The sequence below is a fragment of the Schistosoma haematobium genome, chromosome ZW (genome assembly GCF_000699445.3).
Source record: "Schistosoma haematobium chromosome ZW, whole genome shotgun sequence".
NCBI lineage: Eukaryota > Metazoa > Platyhelminthes > Trematoda > Strigeidida > Schistosomatidae > Schistosoma > Schistosoma haematobium.
Window position 1 is genome coordinate 5,858,997 of NC_067195.1, and position 20,154 is coordinate 5,879,150.

Genomic DNA, 20,154 nt, shown 5'->3' on the forward strand with positions numbered 1-20,154 from the left:
TAAAAGGGACACGAATATGAATAGTTTAGTTACTTAACAACCATACGATAAAAATATATGTATCGTATTAATCCATAAATAGATTCCGGCAGTTACCATTCATTATTCTCACCGGGATATAACATATAACAGTATATTACTTGAGAAAGCTTGACTGATGAATTATTTTGCCTTGATTTTTTTATAGAGCTGTTAATGATCTGAAGTGTAATACTTAAGCAAAGTGCATAAAAGTGGCAACGTTATTTTATTATTTAGTATTATTTTCAGATCATACACTTAAATAATCGTAAGTCTCATATGGATAAGGTTTTCATTAATAAGTAATGTATACTAGGATGATAGTTTAATTACATTGGTGTTTTTGGAATCGTCAAATATGTGCCATGAAAGGTAAACTGGATAGTATATTCAATAAATAATATCTTAATACTAAATGACGACTTTTGTTACTATTTAAGACAGTAATGCATGAAATGAATAATATGTGACATGGAATTAATGTGGGTGAGGAGGCCCACAACGGTTACCGGATCACATTTAGATAAGCGATTGATTTTTCCACTATCATTTGTCGTAGGACGCAACATTTTCGATTCAGTACTTTCTTCAAATGAATACAGAAACATCACCTTTATGAACTGGTAAAATAGTTAGTGTTATCTTAATCAATTTCGTCTTATCAGAAAAGGTTTTGTGGAGATTATAGTAATTTCAATAGTTGAGATCATTAGTCACTTGAAACTAGACCACCATGGAAAACCTGGAAGAACTGGTTTGAATCCCGCGAGGCGGGCTCGTGGATGCGCACTGCTAGGGAGTCTCACAATAGGAAGAAACGACCATACAATGCTTCCAAGTTTTCCCTGGTGGTTTAGCTTCAATTGATTCATGATCTCAACTATTGAAGTCTCGTTTCAGTTGTATTATTAACCAAAATGTATATGAATAGACAAAATTATCATCTCAGTACGTAATTCTACGTTTGTTTGATGAAGCATAGTCAAGTTGTTTTTTTTTCAAAACAAATGTAATTGTTTCATAGCTCATTCATCTATATCAAAGAACAGAACAATAGTAAAAATTCTTGTTTGTTGTATTGTTCCTTCAGGTTGTTTTCATTTTTTTTCAATATTGTATTATATCTAATGACTCATGTAACTAATATTTAGAAATGTCTCATCTGATCAATTGTTCTATTCTTCTATATATGTTTATTGCCAAAACAATAGTTATTGAAATCATAAAAATTATAATTAAAAATAAACAACATTATATGTTGTATAGTTTGACTACTGTTTCGCATATTTTAGTAGTATTGCAAGTAGTATCAGTATTATTATTATTATTATTATTATTATTATTATTATTATTAGTAGTAGTAGTAGTAGTAGTAGTAGTAGTAGTAGGAGTAGTTAATATGGTTATTAGGAATACTAACATTTTTTAATGTATTTAAATGTACTTAACATATTTACCTACAGTTAAACATACTACTATGTATGTATATGTGAAGAGTGTATAAATGATAATATGGAATTTTTGATAGTAAGATACAACATTATAAACCAGTTGATCAATATTGTAAATGATAAATGTCAATTATAAACAATCATATACTGTTGATTTGTAACTATGATTTTGTGTCGATTTAGTTTTGAATGGGATATAAATAATAGAAATAATACAGTTGATTAATTATACATGTATATAACTCGTATATAATTGTGTATATAGATATATGCAATATGTTTAGTTAATTATAATTAATTAGTCTGGAATTTGTACTTATAAGTGTATGGAATATAAATGAACGATATATATATATATATATATATATATATATATATATATATATATATATATATACGGATGATTGAAATTGGAGGCAACTGATAGAAAGTCTTAGACTTAGATATGTTGTTACATTACTTGTTATTTATTAAAAATCATTTCCTGAATATATTGGTTTGCTCACTAGTAACTGGCTTCAAGAGGTATATCCGGGAGTCCTAGTAAGAAGTGGTGACCAATGGAGTTCAACCAGGTCTGTTGTGACATAGTAACTCACTGAAGACAATGGTGGATGTGTCGCTCAATTTCGTGGATTGGTTAAAGCTAGACATTAACACCAATGGGTGCCGGCTTGGTGGTCTAGTGGTTAAGTGCTCGCGCGCGAAACCAGTAGGTCCTGGGTTCGAATATCGCAGGGGGCGAGGTCGTGGATGTTCACTGCTGAGTCTCACATTAGGACGAAACGGCCGTCCAATGCTTCAAGGTCTTCCCTGGTGGTCTAGCTTCTACTGACTCATGGTCTTAACCATTGAAATTACTATAATACCCACAAAACCCATCTGATATTGGTATTTAGTTAAAAGACTGAACTCTGCACAATTTTTCAATGGTGGTCTAGCTTCAACTGACTCATGATTTCAATCTGTGAAAACATTAAATTTTGTTTAAACTATGGATAATTTCGATGTATAATTGAAATGTTCACATTGAATGATAATTTGTAAAACGTTATTCGGATCAAATTCTAATATGAGCATTAGACTGTGTAGATAAACACTAAATTTCAAAGTGAATTTCATTGATAGTTTATTTTGTTTCCTTTAAATCACATTATTGATTCTTCTTACAAGTGTTGATAAGTAAAAAAACTGTAGTCTAAGGGAACTGTGACGGTGGACCACGGGTGAACTTGAGAAAGCTGTAGGAAGCTCAGAAGGAGCCGAAGATATTCCATCCAGTTACCTTTTAGGAGAATATTCCAGAATTCCTACGTGTAGGTTCCTGATCGGACAACGCTAATAACACCCTGTATGCGGATTGGTGGACTGTAATGATGATTTCGTTCTTACTAAAAATTATAAATATCTGACAATTTTGTACTATAATTTGACACTGTTTGGAATAATATTCCTTTCATTAGTCTTCTGTCTTCTTATTGCTACTTGGAAGGGTTTTGGTGTTCTAGTGCTCAGTTGTACGCGGTATATCAAGCAAACAACCTTCAAGATATAACAGGAACCATATCGATTTCTTCTAATTACTTAAGATAGCACTATCGAAATATATAGTGAAATCTGTATTAGCTTGATGAAAACAATAGTGTTTTCTAACGAGATTTATGTCAGCCGTTATTTATTATTATTGTTATTATCATTTTAAATGTAGTTATCGATAATTAAGGTTGGAAGACATAAAACTCTATGAAGTTTTGAATCGGTTGAAAATTTGAACAATCACTTCGAAGATAATACTGAATAGAAATGTAACAATGAAACATACAAACTAACTATGACAAGATATGATCATTTTATGCTTTACTTATTAAGATAATTGCGTAAAATTCAATGTAAGGATTTATTAAGTAACAAAACAGTTTTTATGCGAAATCATAGGGTTAATAAAGTCAGTGCAGATCACCAAATTATATACAACTATATATATAGTTGAATTCATGGGTCGATCTAAGCTAGATCACAATTGAAAACCTGGAGGCATTGGAGGGCTGTTTCATCCTAGTATGAGACTCCTCAGTAGTGTGCATCTGCGATCCCACACACACAAGAGTGGAACCCGGTACCTTCGGTCTCGTGCACGAACGATTAACCTATATACTACTGAGCCGACATCTAACGATGTTAGTGTCCAACTTCAATTGATATTTGACCTTGGGCAACTATTTATCCATTGTCTGAGATAGATATCTGTCTCTACTCAACACGGATTACACTCTACTGGTCATAGTTTCTCACTAGAATTGCAAGAACTCCATCTTGAAACTAGTCTAACTTACATTAGCTCATGAGTTTAACTATTAAAATTAATACAATATCCACAAACTTTCATACTGTTTATACTTAAATGTTAGCAAATATATGGATGAATCAATGAGATTCACTATTTATTCTCAAATGAAATGTTTATGCTTTAAAATGTATTCAAGTTTGATCTTCAACTTTCATTCTTGGAAAACTTGAAATTAGTTAACTATATTATGTTGATATAAAGAATTCAATCGAAATTAGTGATTAAGATACTTAAATATTACCTTAATATGCTAGAGATATCGAAATTACACACACACACACACACAGTCAACAACCTTAATTTACGTTTTATGATGTAAATAAACTTCAGTAAATTGATGTATTATCCACATTTCATTTCGAACATTGAAAAATTCTACAAATCAAAATCCATATACAAACACTTATATCCTGTCACTCGTATAGATGCACACACACAAACACATACACACAAAGATAATATACATACAGACATACACCAATTGAGAGTATGAATTCTATAAATGACAATATAATCATTGACAAATCAATCAAACTAATAATGACTAATAATCATTCGACTAAGGTATATTTACATAACAACAAAATCTGTTTTATTCAATGGTCAATGAATGTTGTTCTTCTTTTTCTTCTTCTTCTTCTTCTTCGTTTTTTTCTATTTTTATTAGTGAATCCCTGTTGAATTCACAAGAGGATAATTGTAATGACTGGTTTTGATGTTGTATTTGTTTTTATTTATTTATTTGTATAACATTTAATAATAACAATAAAAAAATAACAACCCCCACCTCACTTAAGCTTAACATCATAATCACCGCTTCGACTAATAGCCAAATAGATTAGTATTTGTTTCTCACATTCAACTGTCGGTTACTATTCAGTAGGGAATGTAGCATATATATATATACTCTGATGTCTAAAACAAAACGAACATTATGTATTTGTTTATGTTCTATTTAAATAAAAACAAATGATTGATTTAACTGTGTTATCCAATTTTTATCTATGTATAGGTTTGTGGCTCAGTATTATAAATAATAATAATAATAATAATAATAATAATAATACAAGGATGTAAACAAATGAAATGAGAAAATTCTCTCACATATATAAAACTCATAACGTTTCACACCGTTATATACAAGCAGAACATACCCATATTCACTAATTCTTGAGTAATAAGGTTTCATGTGTGTGATATATTCAATATAATCAATAATCCATTCATCAATTTATAGATTTCTAGTAGGTAATTGTGACATTTTTAGTTAAGTTAGTAATCTAAGTGGTTAGCTCACCGATTACAATAAATGACAACTACCCAATACTATGAATTTATTAAAGTTATTAACACTGTTGGATGCCGGTTAAGTGGTCTAGTGGTTAAGCGATCGCACGCAAGACTGATAGGTCGTGGATTCGAATCCCATGTGTCGGAGTCGTGGATGCGCACTGTCATGGAGTAGTCCCACAACAGGACAAAACGGTCGTCTACTGCTTCCAGGTTTTCCATGGTGGTCTATCTTCAATTGACTCATGATCTCAACTATTGAAATTACTACAATCTTCATAAAACCCCTTCTGATATATATGGATAATTGAATCTCGACTCAATGTCTAAAGATATTATACTCACTGCAGAATTTAAAAGTTATTGAGTTCAGTTTTGTATATAGTAATAATTGCACATTGTCGATAAATTGTAGATTAGAGTAAACTACTTATATGAAGATATTTCAGGTACTTTCACATAATAATGAAGTTTAATATAAATAGCCAGTGAATTGCAGGAAGTTAGTAAAGCTTTTGAAGTGATGGAAATGAAGGTAGATTAAGAGAAAAGCTTACAACTTCTGACATTATTATGCCATATATACATATATATGATACATACTAGTTATGCATAAATCATGATAGTGATAAACTCTTCAGTTTTGAACGAATACACAAAATGTAATGTTTTGATAGAACCAGGTAAAAGAAAAATGCAAGTACGATCATAACAATAATAATAACAATAACAACAATGTAAGCAAAGAAGAAGAAGAAGAAGAAAGTATAGAGTGAAAGAAAAAAACACACTCAATGTAGAATTTTTTTGACATGTATACACAAGCATATAAAGATATGAATAGGAATATATATCAGTAGTATGGATAAATACATTTAAATGATTTATTATTTCGTTCTTGTTATAGGATTGAACCTTAACCATTATCTGTTTGGTCATTTATGTGTTGTTTGTTTGTTTCTTGTTTGCTGTTATTGTGAAGTTAAATGATTTATTAACATGATTATTGTTTGTATGTATGAGTTACTATGTGATTTTTGTTTGTTTGTTAGAGTATTGTAATCGGTAATTTATGGGAGTATTTGGTAAGCCAGTAGTTCTGTTGTTTTTTTATTCATAACTAAACAATAGATTGAATCAATAATGTATTGTTTGATATGAGTTAGATCAATGGTTATTCATTGTTATATGATGAAATAAAGGGGAAATGTTGTAAGATTTCGTTTGTAAAGTGAATAATTTATAGATTCACAACTTTTATATGTTACTTACTCTTAGCAAATATTAAGCTATATGTTTCATTGTGGGGGTAAGATAATGTTGTTTGGAAAGGGTGATAGTCCTCATGGAGGAGCATAGGGTACCCAGCAGCACTCTCTATCAAACTCCGAAATGAACAATCCTTTCTAGTTGTTATTCATCCTTTTCATATCTGCATTCCTTTTTCCGCTTTTCTTCAGAATTCCAAGTTAGGGCTTGCTTTGTGATACAGTATGGTGGTTTCCTCAGTGTATGTCCTAACCACTTCCAACGTCTTGTCCTTATTTCCTTTTCATCTGAAAGCCGCTTTGTTCTCTCCCACAGTAGGCTGTTGTTGATGGTATTCGGCCAATGGATATTGAGTATCTTGTGTAGACAACTATTTATAAATACTTTTACCTTCTTCATGACGGTTGTAGTAGTTATCCAAGTTTCAGTCCCGTACAGCAGTAGTACTGTCATAACGTTCGTATTGAAGATTGTGACTTAGAAGTTGGTTGACAGTTGTTTTGAGTTCCATATGTTCTTCAGCTTTAGGAATGCGAATCTTACTTTGGCAATCCATACCTTTACGTCTGCATCTGATCCTCCTTGTTCATTGATGATGCTTCTCAGGTAGGTGAAGGATTCTACATCTTCCAGAGTTTCTACATCAAGTGTGATTGGTTTGGTGTTCTCCATGTTGTATTTGAGGATCATTATCTTTTGTGTATGTTGAGGCCTACTGATGCAGAGGCTTTTGTTGTACTAGTTGTCTTCATCTGTAAATGCACTATTGGTTTCATGAAAAATAGGCAAAATGTTTATCTTACATATTCGGTAGTAAATCCATGATTTTGGCTTGTTAACAGAATATATCTATATCTTACTGGAATAGTAGTACGGGTTGTGGTCTACTACTGACAACACCAAAAATGAGTAATCTTTATCTTCACACAAGAAACTCTAGGACAGGTTCTTAGCTTTCTAAATAATCAAAATAGCAACACGGGGTATATGGAGGATCCCCTACAGAATTTATAAATGTTAACTGAGACTTATGAAAATTCTGTATTGTAGGTGATCGAAGAAAAAAATACAATCATGAATAGAATTTATTATTGTTCTCGTCAGTGTGAATCAGAACTAAGGATAACTGGTAATTTTGTATCATACAATGGGTGAATATCCAATAAATTATATTGGGTTGAAAGATTACAGTTAAACGAAATGTATCAAATTGTAAGCTCATGACACTCATTATGTTTAGTTAGTTTTAAGATTGATTTATAAACTATTTGTCAAACTAAGATCACTGATCGTATGTCAGATTTTTAGACATAATTAACAAAATCATAAATTTATTCCTTACACATTAAGTAAAGTCGTTTCATATAATTCAATGATGAGTTTATTCATACGTTAAGAGTGATTTCAACCTGTATAAACATATCTTTGAATGAAGATGGATAGTGGCTGGCAGTGAAATCCAGGACGCGAGTTTCGTCCTATTTGGAAGTCATCAGTTGGATGTATTTACATCCCAGAGTTGATTTTCACTTCAGGATTCGAATTCAGTACCATTCACTCGGGATGTACATATAACAACAAGAGACTAATCAATCGTGGTGTTTAACAACAATGGAAAGATACTAGCAAACAACATCAAGTGAATTTATATCTTTGAGTGATTGGAAAACAAAGGCCTGTATTCCAAATGTTCATTTAAATCGATATCTAATTCTTTTGCTTCTAAAGAACCATAAAGTTTGAATAATAAGTTTATTAAAAATGACTTCGCGAATTTATTGATTTAAGTAGCTGAGTTCAGATTATACTGAATTCTGATGTCACGTTTATGGTTACCTAATTCCAAAAACTATAAATGATTACTAGTTGATATTTACTTTTAAAACCAGTTAAAGTGAGTTTAGTATCAAAAGGGGTTTTGTGAAGATTGTAGTAATTTCAATAGTTGAGATCATGAGTTAATTGAAGCTAGACCATCATGGAAATCTGGAAGCACTAGACGGCCGTTTTTTCCTATTGTGGGACTACTCCTTGGCAGTGCGCATCCACAACCCCGCCACGTGGGGTTCGAACCCAGTTCCTATCAGTCTCCGTAAAACCCCTTCTGATACTAATAAACATATGCTCACTAGTAACTGGCTTCACATCGTTGGATGCCGGCTCAGTGGTCTAGTAGTTAAGCACTTGCGCGCGAGACTGACAGGTCCTGGGTTTGAATCGCGCGAGGCGGGATCGTGAATGTGCATTGTCAAGGAGGAGTCCCACAATATTACGAAACAACCGTCCACTGCTTCCAAATTTTCCATGGTAGTCTAGCTTTAATTGACTCATGATCTCAACTATTGAAACGGAGTTTATTCAAGCTATTACAACTTAGATTTTAGGACCAGATGATTAAAATGGATAATCTGTGAATCTGTGAATCCTAACTACAAATATACGTTTCACAGTCCATTTATCTAAACACTTCTGATTATGTAATCTTGTAATTTTTATGAATGTTATTTCAGTATCTATATTTTTCTAATCATTGACCTATTTCCTATTTTGTATTATTGATTCGAGCCTTTATTATTGGTTATCTCAACTAATACACCTGTCATCATAATACGAATTTGTACTTTTCACTTATTTATGTAATCTATCCTATTACTATCAGTGACTCATAAACTACCTTGATTAGTTTAATAATATCGTTTATGCATATAAATACATTCCTGTATATTAAAGTAAAGGCTGATGAAGATCTAATCGAAAACCATATTGTTCACTTATATCTATGATGTTCTAATTCCAACTAGATTGTTCATAGTTATTCATAAACTGTTAGGTAAATAAGGGATGATTTTAATGATAATATAAAGAATTATCTCGAAATCAAGTCTAATACAGTCAATGAAGAAAAACAAAATTTATCATTCACATACTATTTCATTTACAAGACTACAATTTACATTTATCGTAGGTAGGCTCATATTATAGTGTGTGCTACTTATGTTTGCAGATAAGTAATAGGTAACACCAGTCGTAAGTGAAATGTCTGTAAGTAAAATGTTGAAAAAATTGAAACGAAAAGAAAAGAGTATGAAACTGAAAGTAATCAAGATAACAACAAGAATGAAGAAACAATGAAGCTTGTCAGTGACAATTCAAAGAAGATATTCAAACGATGTATTTTAATAAGCAATGATGGATGGTGGCTAGCAGTGAAATCCAGTACGCGCGTTTCGTCCTGTTTGGGATTCGTCAGCTTGATGTACCTGCATCTCAGAGTTGATGTTCACTCTGATTATGCGTTAAACAGTAAATTGATCTTTTCCACCTTAATGTTTGTTCACTGGTTGCTTAAACTATAGATTACTATACTAGAAACAAACTTTTTGATTTAGTGGATAAAGTTAAAATGTTTTTAACCAAGTAATTGGTCCTCAAATCAATAATTTTGAATAAGAACCCATAAATCAATATTAAATCAAATCTCAATAGTTGACGTCATAAGTCAATTGAAGCTAGATTATCATGGAAAACATAGAAGCACTGGACAACCGTTTCTTTTTAATGTGGGACTCCTCCTCAGCAGTGCGCATCCAAGACCCCACCTCGCTGGATTCCATGGTGATCTAGCTTCAATTGACTCATGATCTCAACTATTGAAATTACTACAATCTTCACAAAACCCTTTCTGATATTAAATCAAATCATCAATTGACATATTGATAGCTTTACATGAATTTCATATTATCTATATACGCTTATATATCATTATGATTTACTTAATTTATTGATTATGTTATAATATTCATTATTAAGTTCCATATAGAATATTTACCCGGTTACATAGATTACATATAATAACCTTAATACCATTGATTATACCTATTATTATATTAAATACTTTTCTAAAGTAAAATGACACCTAACAACATAATATGTCAGTTAACAGTAGGATTGGAATGAAAGAATACATAGAATTTGTTAAGAAATGATTGAATACTATCATCTTGTTAACTAATGATCTATACAATAAATTAATTGGCATAACATGTATAATAGATTGTCAGTAAATTTGACGGATTCATCAGTTGATATGTAAGTAGATTATCTAATTTAATAGTCAATGTTTTAATTAATTCACTTGATATTGTTTTACTTGAATCTTCTCATTGATATTTAGGACTGCAATTGATCAGTGTGTTATTGGCGTATGTACGTACTGTGCGTATTGCCACGATATTGCCTTAATTTACAAGTATTATAAGTAAAGATGGATAGTGGCTAGCAATGAAATCTAGTTTGACGTGCAATTCGTGCTATTTGAGACTCGCCAACTAGATGAACCTGCATTTTAGAGTTGATATTCATTCTGGGACTCGAGCCCAGTGTCGTTTGTTTGCACAAGCAAATAACTTTCAGGACTCAGTAGCTAAGTGGATAACGCAATGGCGTTTGAAGTGAATTGTACTGGGTTCGAGTCCTAGAATGAACATCAACTCTGGGATGAAGGTACATCCATCTGATTAGTCACAAATAGAATAAAACGCGCGTTCTGGATTCCACTGCTAACCAATATCGATCTTTGCTTATAATGTTTTAATTAGTTTACATATTTGTCAATATTGTAACTTAATTGTAACTATGCACATAAATCAAAATTTAAACATGAAGACTATTGATACCACTCGGAAGTTGAAATTGAAGTAAATTAGTAAGGGGTTTATACAAAAATTATGATTCATTTAATGAAAAAAAATTGTCATTAGTATCTTCTCAGAATAACTCATTTAAAAGAATAGGATAAGCGAATAGGATAGGACTGTAAATCAGTTACAGTTACTGTAACCTATTATATTAATAGTATTAATAGCAATAGTATTTCCTGGAGTTCTAGTGAGAAGCAGTGACCAGTAGAGTTCAACTAGATCTGTTGTGAGATAGTAACTCACTGAATACTATGGTGGATGTGTCGCTCATTTTCGTGGATTAGTTGAAGTTAAACGTTAACACTGTTGGATACTGGCTGGTTCAATGGTCTAGTGGTTAGGTGCTCGAGCTCGAGACTGATAGGTCCTAGGTCGGAATCTCATAAGGCAGAATCAAAAGTGCGCACTGTTGAGGAGTCCCACAATAGGATGAAATGGCCATCCAATGCTTTCAGGTTTTCTATAGTGCTCTAACTTCAATGGACTCACGATCCTAACCATTGAAATAATAATGACAATGAATTTAGGAGATTGTGAAATAAATTTCACATTTGACCGATATTTTGTAATTTATTGAAATGGAAGTTGATAAATTTTTATAGACAAAAAAATGCCATTGAAAGTTTGCTTTGCTAATTCAATACCGAAATTCTTCATTTTTATATGGGACTTAAATATGATTCTGTCAGATGATGAGGGTGATCCTCAGTAAATTTGAAACCAGTTCATTAAATGTAATTGTAAGTATACGGTTTTAAAGATTGTTGAATTTCATTGAAATCATCAATTGTTCTTAGTTAGATCAGTCTTGAAGACAGCCATTTCATCCCACTCTGGGACTTCACATCAATACAAATCCACGACTCTAATATTTCGAGTAAAGCTGGATAAGATAGGTTGATTGAAATCTAAGTTTTAAAATCATATAAATTAAACAAATAATGCCTACACGGTGCAAATACTAAAGTTGATAGCTGCTGATAACTACAACACATAATTAAGCTTTTTCAAATTCATCATAGGCATACTTAGGATTGTATATGTAATGTTAGGAATAAGAAAAATTCCGAATCTTGCTTTTTATCTCATTTGTACTATTGATAATTTAATAGTTATCTGAAGACACTTGACCACTGGAAATTTTGTGATCTGTCCACTGACCGTTTTTGTACTTCATCCAATAAATACATTAGCATTACCACAGTTCTTGTTAGTTAGCGTCTTAATCTTAGCAATATATCATTTAATAAAGTATCAGGTCACTAAGACCACCTCTAACCCAATTTCCTTTTCAGGTACCTTTAGAAGAACCCTTCCATGGTATGGGCAACTGGGAAGTGATAACCACCCTCATACCTTTAACAGCACTCGGGATCACTATATTCATAATCAATGGGAGCAACACAATTTTCAGTGTAATTAATTAACTACCGCCATGATCATAAAGATCTACAGTATTCCATAAAGTGATAAAGCCTAAAGCCAGCTAATCAACAGATAAACTAAAAAGTTTTTCATTCAAAATCGAGCACTGACAATCAACTTAAAATATATTGACTATATACATATGTGTATGTTGTTAAGTTAATCATTATGCAACAACTAATTATGTAATGAGTAATGCGAATTGTTTATGTGGTAATACATTACACTATAACTGTTTGTAACCATTAGGTTGATTAAAATGATCATTCACTTACAATAACTAAGTGGATCATTTATAGACATCAATAGTGATTGTTATTTGATCAAATCACATAAGAAAAAAAAGAACAACTAAATGTAACATGGAGGTTCCAGCAAGAAAGCAATTCCTATAATCATCTTAGTAACATAACTAAATTACTATTTTTTTTAAACCTATGAACTGCGAAATTTGCAACAACAAAAAACACATATCAAGAAAAGATTTTTTATATTTCATTTGATTAAATGTATACACTCACAATGATCTACTGTTTATATCTGAATGGGTGTTTTTTTGTTGTTAGCTCTCAAATTGTAGTATGAACAACTTATATCCACATAAGTAGTATATAACGATAGTCAAGAATACAATGTATTTCAGTAGAAGATCAAGAAGAAAAGAATGGAAACGGAACTCAGTTGGTATGAAAATGCAGAAACAATGAAATCTGAGATGATGGATTGATATTTTACAAATTAACTATTTCCTCTATGGTTCTCAGATGTTAGTGAGATATTCTGTAAATTTTGTGTTTGAATATATTCGATTGCCCCCATTTGTGTTCTTGTTCACTATAAATGCCCTAATCTACGCATAGATTGTTGTACAGTGATAAATCCTCCTCTTTTTTTAAAGAAACGTAATTCGTAAAGATGCAAACTATTGATGAAATAATTTTTGAAGTTGTCAATTCTAGAAGGATCTACTTGTCAAAGTTGTATTGTCTATTACAAACTTAAAAAAAAACATGAAAAATGTTTACAGATTATCTAAATAGTCAATAACTTTTCAGACCATATGAGTACTGTATGTATTAAGTTTAAAGGATAAGCATAATAATGAAAGAAATAAATGTATACAACTTATAGAAAAGTTTCAATAACATCGAATTAGATTGAGAGTTATGTTAAGGCTTGTTGGTAATGAGGTTGTTTACAGGCAAATAACAAACAGAAATCTGTTTAGATGTTCCAAATCATATAGCAAAATGTTCGTAACATGTATTATTAATGATAAAGTTTATTGATACTTTAGTATTTTACAGTTAATTTTATTAGTCAATTGAATCTAGACCATCATGAAAAACCTGAAGGCACTAGATGACCGTTACGTTCTATTGTTGGACTTCTTAACAGTGGACATCCACGATCGTACCTCGTCAGATTCCAACCCAGAACTTATCAGTCTCGCGAGATCCGAACACAGGATCTATTGATCTCGAACACGAACGCTTAACCTCTAGACCACTGAGTCAGACAGCATCCAATGGTGTTAATCTCTAATTTCAATCAATCCAGGAATTGGAGCCATCGTCCACTTGATGGTTTAAAATTGAAAGATCTAATGTTAGACTTTATGATCAAAGATTAATAAAATAACATCGTTAAAACCGAACGCTACTAAAGCCGAGAACATATAAGGTTCAGAAAAAAAGTGTAAAAGTGTAATCTATTTTATTTACTTCATTGAAAGTTAAGTAAACCGTTAAACTTTGATAAATGATATAGATTCATATTAGTAATTGTTTATCATCTGATAAATCGATTTTTATCAGAAAGGGTTTTGTGGAGATTTTAGAAATTCCACTGATTGAAATCATGAGTCAATTGAAGCTAGACCACCATGGAAAACCTGGAAGCACTAGATGGCCGTTTCGTCCTCGTATGGGACTTCTCAGCAGTGCGCGAGACTGATAGGTCCTGGGTTCGAATCTCACGAGGTACGGTCATGGATGTGCACTGTTAAGAAGTCCAACATTAGGACGAAACGGCCATCTAGTGCTTCCAGGTTTTCCATGGTGGTCTAGCTTCAATTGACTCATGATTTCAATCAGTGAAACCAATTTTTTTTTCATGAAAAAAAAGCAACAAAAAAATGTTTTCTTTTATATAAGAATTAACCAACAAAAATAAACGTATGCAGATTGTTCTAATTTAAGTGAATGATTAGTAAGTTCTGAATTTAACGTTATGACGATTGCTAGTAGAAAGTAGGATTAGGTGCTTTGTTTTCGTTGACGATAGTTAACATTCGCATCCAAAGTAAATTATTCTTATTTTATTACAATAATGTTTAGATAGTTACTGTTGTGTTGAATGATCTAGATGTACATTTATACTGTGTTGTGTACTATCTATGCTGACAGATATAAGTAATATGTAACAACAATCTAAATTGGAATCTCTAACTGTAGAAAACTGGAATGAGAACATGGAATAATTGGAGTAACAACAGAATTAGAAGAATCATGAAGTATGTATAAACACAACTAATGGAAGATGTTTCAAATGATTTATTCAGCGTATGGTTTTCATATTTTGTTAAGGCACTCTATAATTTTTACACTATACAGTAAATCGGTTTCCTTCATCTGAGTTTTCGTTCAATAAAATATCACTTCAAACTGACAGTATATGATTTCGGAGATTGTTGAAAGATGATCTAACTTAACTCAGTTCATGATTTTAATGACATTTCCGATTAAATTCAAAATAATACTATTCGGACATTGTGATTTAAAAATTGGCTATTTTCTGCACGATTTCAATCACTGTTTTTTGAATTACGTAATGTCTCGTTTTATACTTCTTATCATCTTGAAATTCTCAATGGATAAATGTATTAGATAGGTGATATTCACTGAAATGTGAAATACGTTAGCTCAACAAGTAACTAGAAAAAAATCAGTGATATTCTACAACTTAAAAAAAGGGATCTTATCAGTTGAATTTCAAAAGAAGTTCATTAAACCAATTGACATTATAGACAGAAATCTATCCAGAACTTAATAAACACCACATAGGTCAAGGACACATGAAGAAAATACGGTGAGACTATAATTTATGAACGACATTTGAACGACGCTAAAGTAACATTGACAGTGTTTACCTAATATCTAGAACGAAATGAGGGTTACAAACCAGTGTGAGAAATTTAAATTATGATTTACAGTTGATGGTTAGGGTTAGAAATTACATTTAGGTTTTTCATCAAGAACTGAGATCAGATTTATAATGCCAAAACTTTATTTAACCAAACAGATAAATGAATTTCGCGCTAAAATCCGAGACCTGCTATCCTATACCTTATTGGTTCGCCCATAAACTATACGCTCGCCGAAAATACTAATTGTGAAAGAAGTAGAATACATATCAAAAGAAAAATTCCTACTTATCATCACATTACTTATCACAATCTAATGAGAATTTTAAAAACCAAAGACGTTACTGGAAAAATAATACATTTCTTGCACCTGAAGTTTGTGCTGATAATGTTGTTCAGAAAAATGATGAATGCTCCACGACTAAATCATCCAGATCAGAGAACAAAACTCCATCAAAAACATTTCTACTACCTTTGGTAAAAACATCATAACAATATATTGTTATTCACTTGGTATTGTTTGGCTTGTATCTTCCCATTGAGGTTTAAGATTGCAATTGATCAGTCTGTTATTGGCATATGTGCATACTGTGCGTATGCCTCAATATTACCTTAATTCACAAGCTATTTGTAAGCAATAATGGATAGTGGCTAGCAGTGGAATCCAGTTTGACGCGCGTTTCGTCCTATTTGGGACTCGTCAGAGTGAACATCAACTCTCTGAGATGCAGGTACATCCAGCTGACGAGTCCCAAGTAGGACGAACAGCGCGTCCTGGATTCCACTGCTAGCCTTTATCCATAATATATTGTTATGTAAAATTTCTAATTAAGATGAATTATATTCAAATCAAGTTATAGTACTTACCAAAATATAAATATCTGGAACGTGATTTCTTTTCTATTATAATCCAATATCTTTCATCAATCCCAATAAATAAAATCAATAAAATTGATTATTGATTTGTGTTAATTCATGTGTAAATATTCGATTATTTTTTTTCTCTTTCTTTCTTCGTGTTTTTTTGTTGTTGAAAAAACAAAACGAAAAACAAAAAGAAAACTGAAACTGTTCACAATGATAAATATGAGTAGTATATATTCCAATAATTTTATATATTGGACAAAGTAGCTTATTGAATAAAGTGTATTAAAAAATAAATAATAGTAATGATAAAACAGGAATACTCATTGTGTATACAAAAGATTATATGGTAGTTACTGTTGATATATGTATATATGTATATTTAAGTGTAGATTATTATTTTATAACTAACTTACCAATTTTTTTAATTTAAATAAAATAAAAGTTAAAATTTGATTGGTTAATTATGATAACCAATCAAAAAATTAGTAATTAAATCAATAATTTAATTTTTTTCATTTTTTTTCTAGTTAAATTCACAAATAGTATTTGTATGTATAGATTTTCTGAAATGTCTTTGTGTTGAAATAAGAATCTGAAGATTGAAGAGTTGAATAAGAATGTTTGTAGAATAATTTATTTCATTCAAATGCTTTGGTACAACTGAGAGTGGGGAGAGTCAGCTCTCGCTCTCTCTCTCTCTCTCGAAATGCTCTCATATGGTCACGTGCACACAACAATTACCAATGAAGTCCTACTCATTGACTTCTCGCGCCGCAAAGGTGTTGTTTACGAAATTGATAGTACAAAAAACAAATGTCCGGCGCATTCACTCGGTTGGTGGATACGAAGGATCCACCTTGGAGGACCACGATTCCAAACCATTGATGCACATGGGTTCCAGAATCCTAAGAAAACAAATGATATATGAACAAATCGTTGTTCACTGGCTACCATGAGAGTGCATCTCTTTACATTGCTCACTGCTTTTTGGATTAAACCTTTAGGTCGAAGGCTCCGTGTGTAGGCCCCCTAAGGAAACCACCTACTACGGTTTTGGCACCCGAGCAGTATCCCAGTCTTCACACAAATCGAATAATTTGCGTGGTGCATATCTATTTGATGTCTACCTGTGCTAATATTTATATGTTTTGAATAAACAATAAATAACATAAGAGTAATTCATTATTGATTGTCAGTGTACTCATTCTGAGCTGGAAAACACCTTAAATTTATGAATCATTCTAAAGTGAAAATGATTACATTTGAAACAATATAATACTTCAGTGATTTGTAGCAAAAACAGTATGAATGTTTATCAAAATTTAAATTCTAGGTTAAAACATTTAAAGTTAGGATTCACTTATTTGACACTGGTCTTGATTTGGTACGGAATATGACTTATTGTTTATCAAATCTAATAACCTTGTTACTGATTTAATCAGTTTTAGCAGTCAGTATGATTTGCATCTTATTTTATGTAAAGCAAACAATTTTGGAACTTGAGATCTTTGAGGAAGTAATGAATCAATGTGCAGGCACTAGTATGAACGATTTTGTGCTATGTCTCAATCACCATAGTCGGTGAATATTCCAGTTTTTATCTAGTACCCTGCGTTCAACCTCAACAATGTCCACTCCATAATTCCGACTTATACGAGATATGATTTGGAAGCATTTGTGATCGAATGCCAGTAGCCTAATAATCACTACAGCTTTCAAGTGTTAAGTTTTTCAGACATAAATTAAAAAGAAGTAAGATTGTCTATTGGTTGACATTATCTTAAAGATTGTATGAAAGTGTTAAAAGTAGACAAGTAGAAATTCACTTGTTAATTTAGTTATATTGTGATCACTTTTAGAAATGAAGATCCATCTCTTTACACAATCGTATATTTTAAATCTAAATGGTGTTTCAGTTATCAATCTGTAACGAAATACATCTTAAGATGCCGTAGATATTTTTATATAAATAATACCAGTGTACTCATAACAAGCAATTACTGTTTACGACTAATCAATCATCACCATAGTTGCTAACACTTTATGTAGATTCCTATTGACATAATTCACTTACTAGTCTACACTTTAAATATAACAAATCACTCAACTTACAGTATTCAGCTGTGGAAATTGTTGTAATTCACAGAAATCACGAATCAATCCAATTCTATAAACCATTGAACATTTACAATTTCAAGTTGTCGATAGTTGTTTAATTAAGATTGGTACGTGATTTGAATTGTGTAATTTGATTTTTGAATGATGCTCTGTAAAATTGACATAGATTTTGTTAATGTAACTACATACACTGAAATTAATTTGATATCAAGCTCATTGAGTAGGAAACTAAAGTTTATGCTAATTTATTGAAAGAAAATGAAGGCATAATTGATGTAATCATAGTGTATTATTTATATGAATATCAGAATAGGATTGTAAAGATTGTTAAGTTTTTGATTAAGATAATAAATCAATCAATTTTAGACCATCATTAGAAACCTGAAAGCATTGGACGGCGGTTTCGTCCTAATATAGGATTCCTCAACAATACACATCCACAATCCTTTCCGTTTGGCTCGTAGACTCAAGTTTGAATAATTAATGAATATTAGATCTGACATCGATTATCAAATATTGAAAGATATAGTAGCAGTTAAAATATAGGATTCAATAGAGATATTCAGATTTTTATATACGTATATATGATGAAAGTAGTGTACTGTATGCAGCGACGAACAGCGAGAAAAACAATTCAAAGTCAGAGGATAACTTGTAAAAATGAGTTAAAAAACAACATGAAGAATAACAGACCTGTAATTAAAAAAACTCTAAATTTTAAAATTATATTAAAGGGTTGTTAAAAAGGGTTCAATTGGAAAGCATTATTCAAATTGACAACTTGACATTTTAGCACTTCATCTCATTTCTATTCTAATAATATACATAACATGTGTTGATTTAGAATTCTTTCAACGAGTATATTTTCAGTATCAGAAAGGCTTTTGTGGATATTATAATAGTTTTAATACATGAGATCATGAATCAATGGAAGCTAGACCACCATGGAAAACCTAGAAACCCTTGACGGCTATTTCGTTCTATAGTGGGACTCCTCAGTTTCGTGGATTAGTTGAAGTTAGACATTAACACCATTGGATGCTGGCTAGCTCAGTGGTATAGATGTTAAGCGCTCGCGCGAGAGACCGATATGTCCTGGGATTGTGGTTGCGCACTGCCAAGGAGGAGTTCCACAATAGGACGAAACGGCCATCTAGTGCTTCCAGGTTTTCCATGACGGTCTAGCTTCAATCGACTCATGATTTCAGCTATTAGAATATATTTTCCTTTTTTCAAAAAATGCATTAGTCAGTTTATAATATTGATTGTAACAGATGATAATAATCACCTTTCATTATATTCATTTAAATGAAAAGTGCTTCATTTCAGACAAAAAGTTGAGTATTTAAACACAATATATAGTAACCAAACAAGGATTAAGTTAGTAACTAGGATACTATGAAAATTACATAAATTTTTGAAAGATTAAAAAAGCCGTATGTTTTGAGCCACAAATCTTCTCTATCATCTCAGTCTTTGAAAGTATTTATATGTCAATAATGAGACTATTTACACTTTTGA

The 20,154-nt window shown here is 31.5% G+C and overlaps 1 protein-coding gene across 1 annotated transcript in view; it reads right to left on the reverse strand.

The window, feature by feature from the left end:
* The window catches only part of MS3_00010284 (uncharacterized protein), a 94,477-nt gene extending 77,589 nt beyond the window's left edge, over positions 1 to 16,888 (reverse strand). Inside the window, exon 1 of the mRNA XM_035732219.2 lies at positions 16,516 to 16,888. The gene's annotated coding sequence lies outside the window, so the exon portion shown is untranslated. The remainder of the gene's footprint in view (positions 1 to 16,515) is intronic.
* Between the last annotated feature and the right edge of the window lie 3,266 nt (positions 16,889 to 20,154).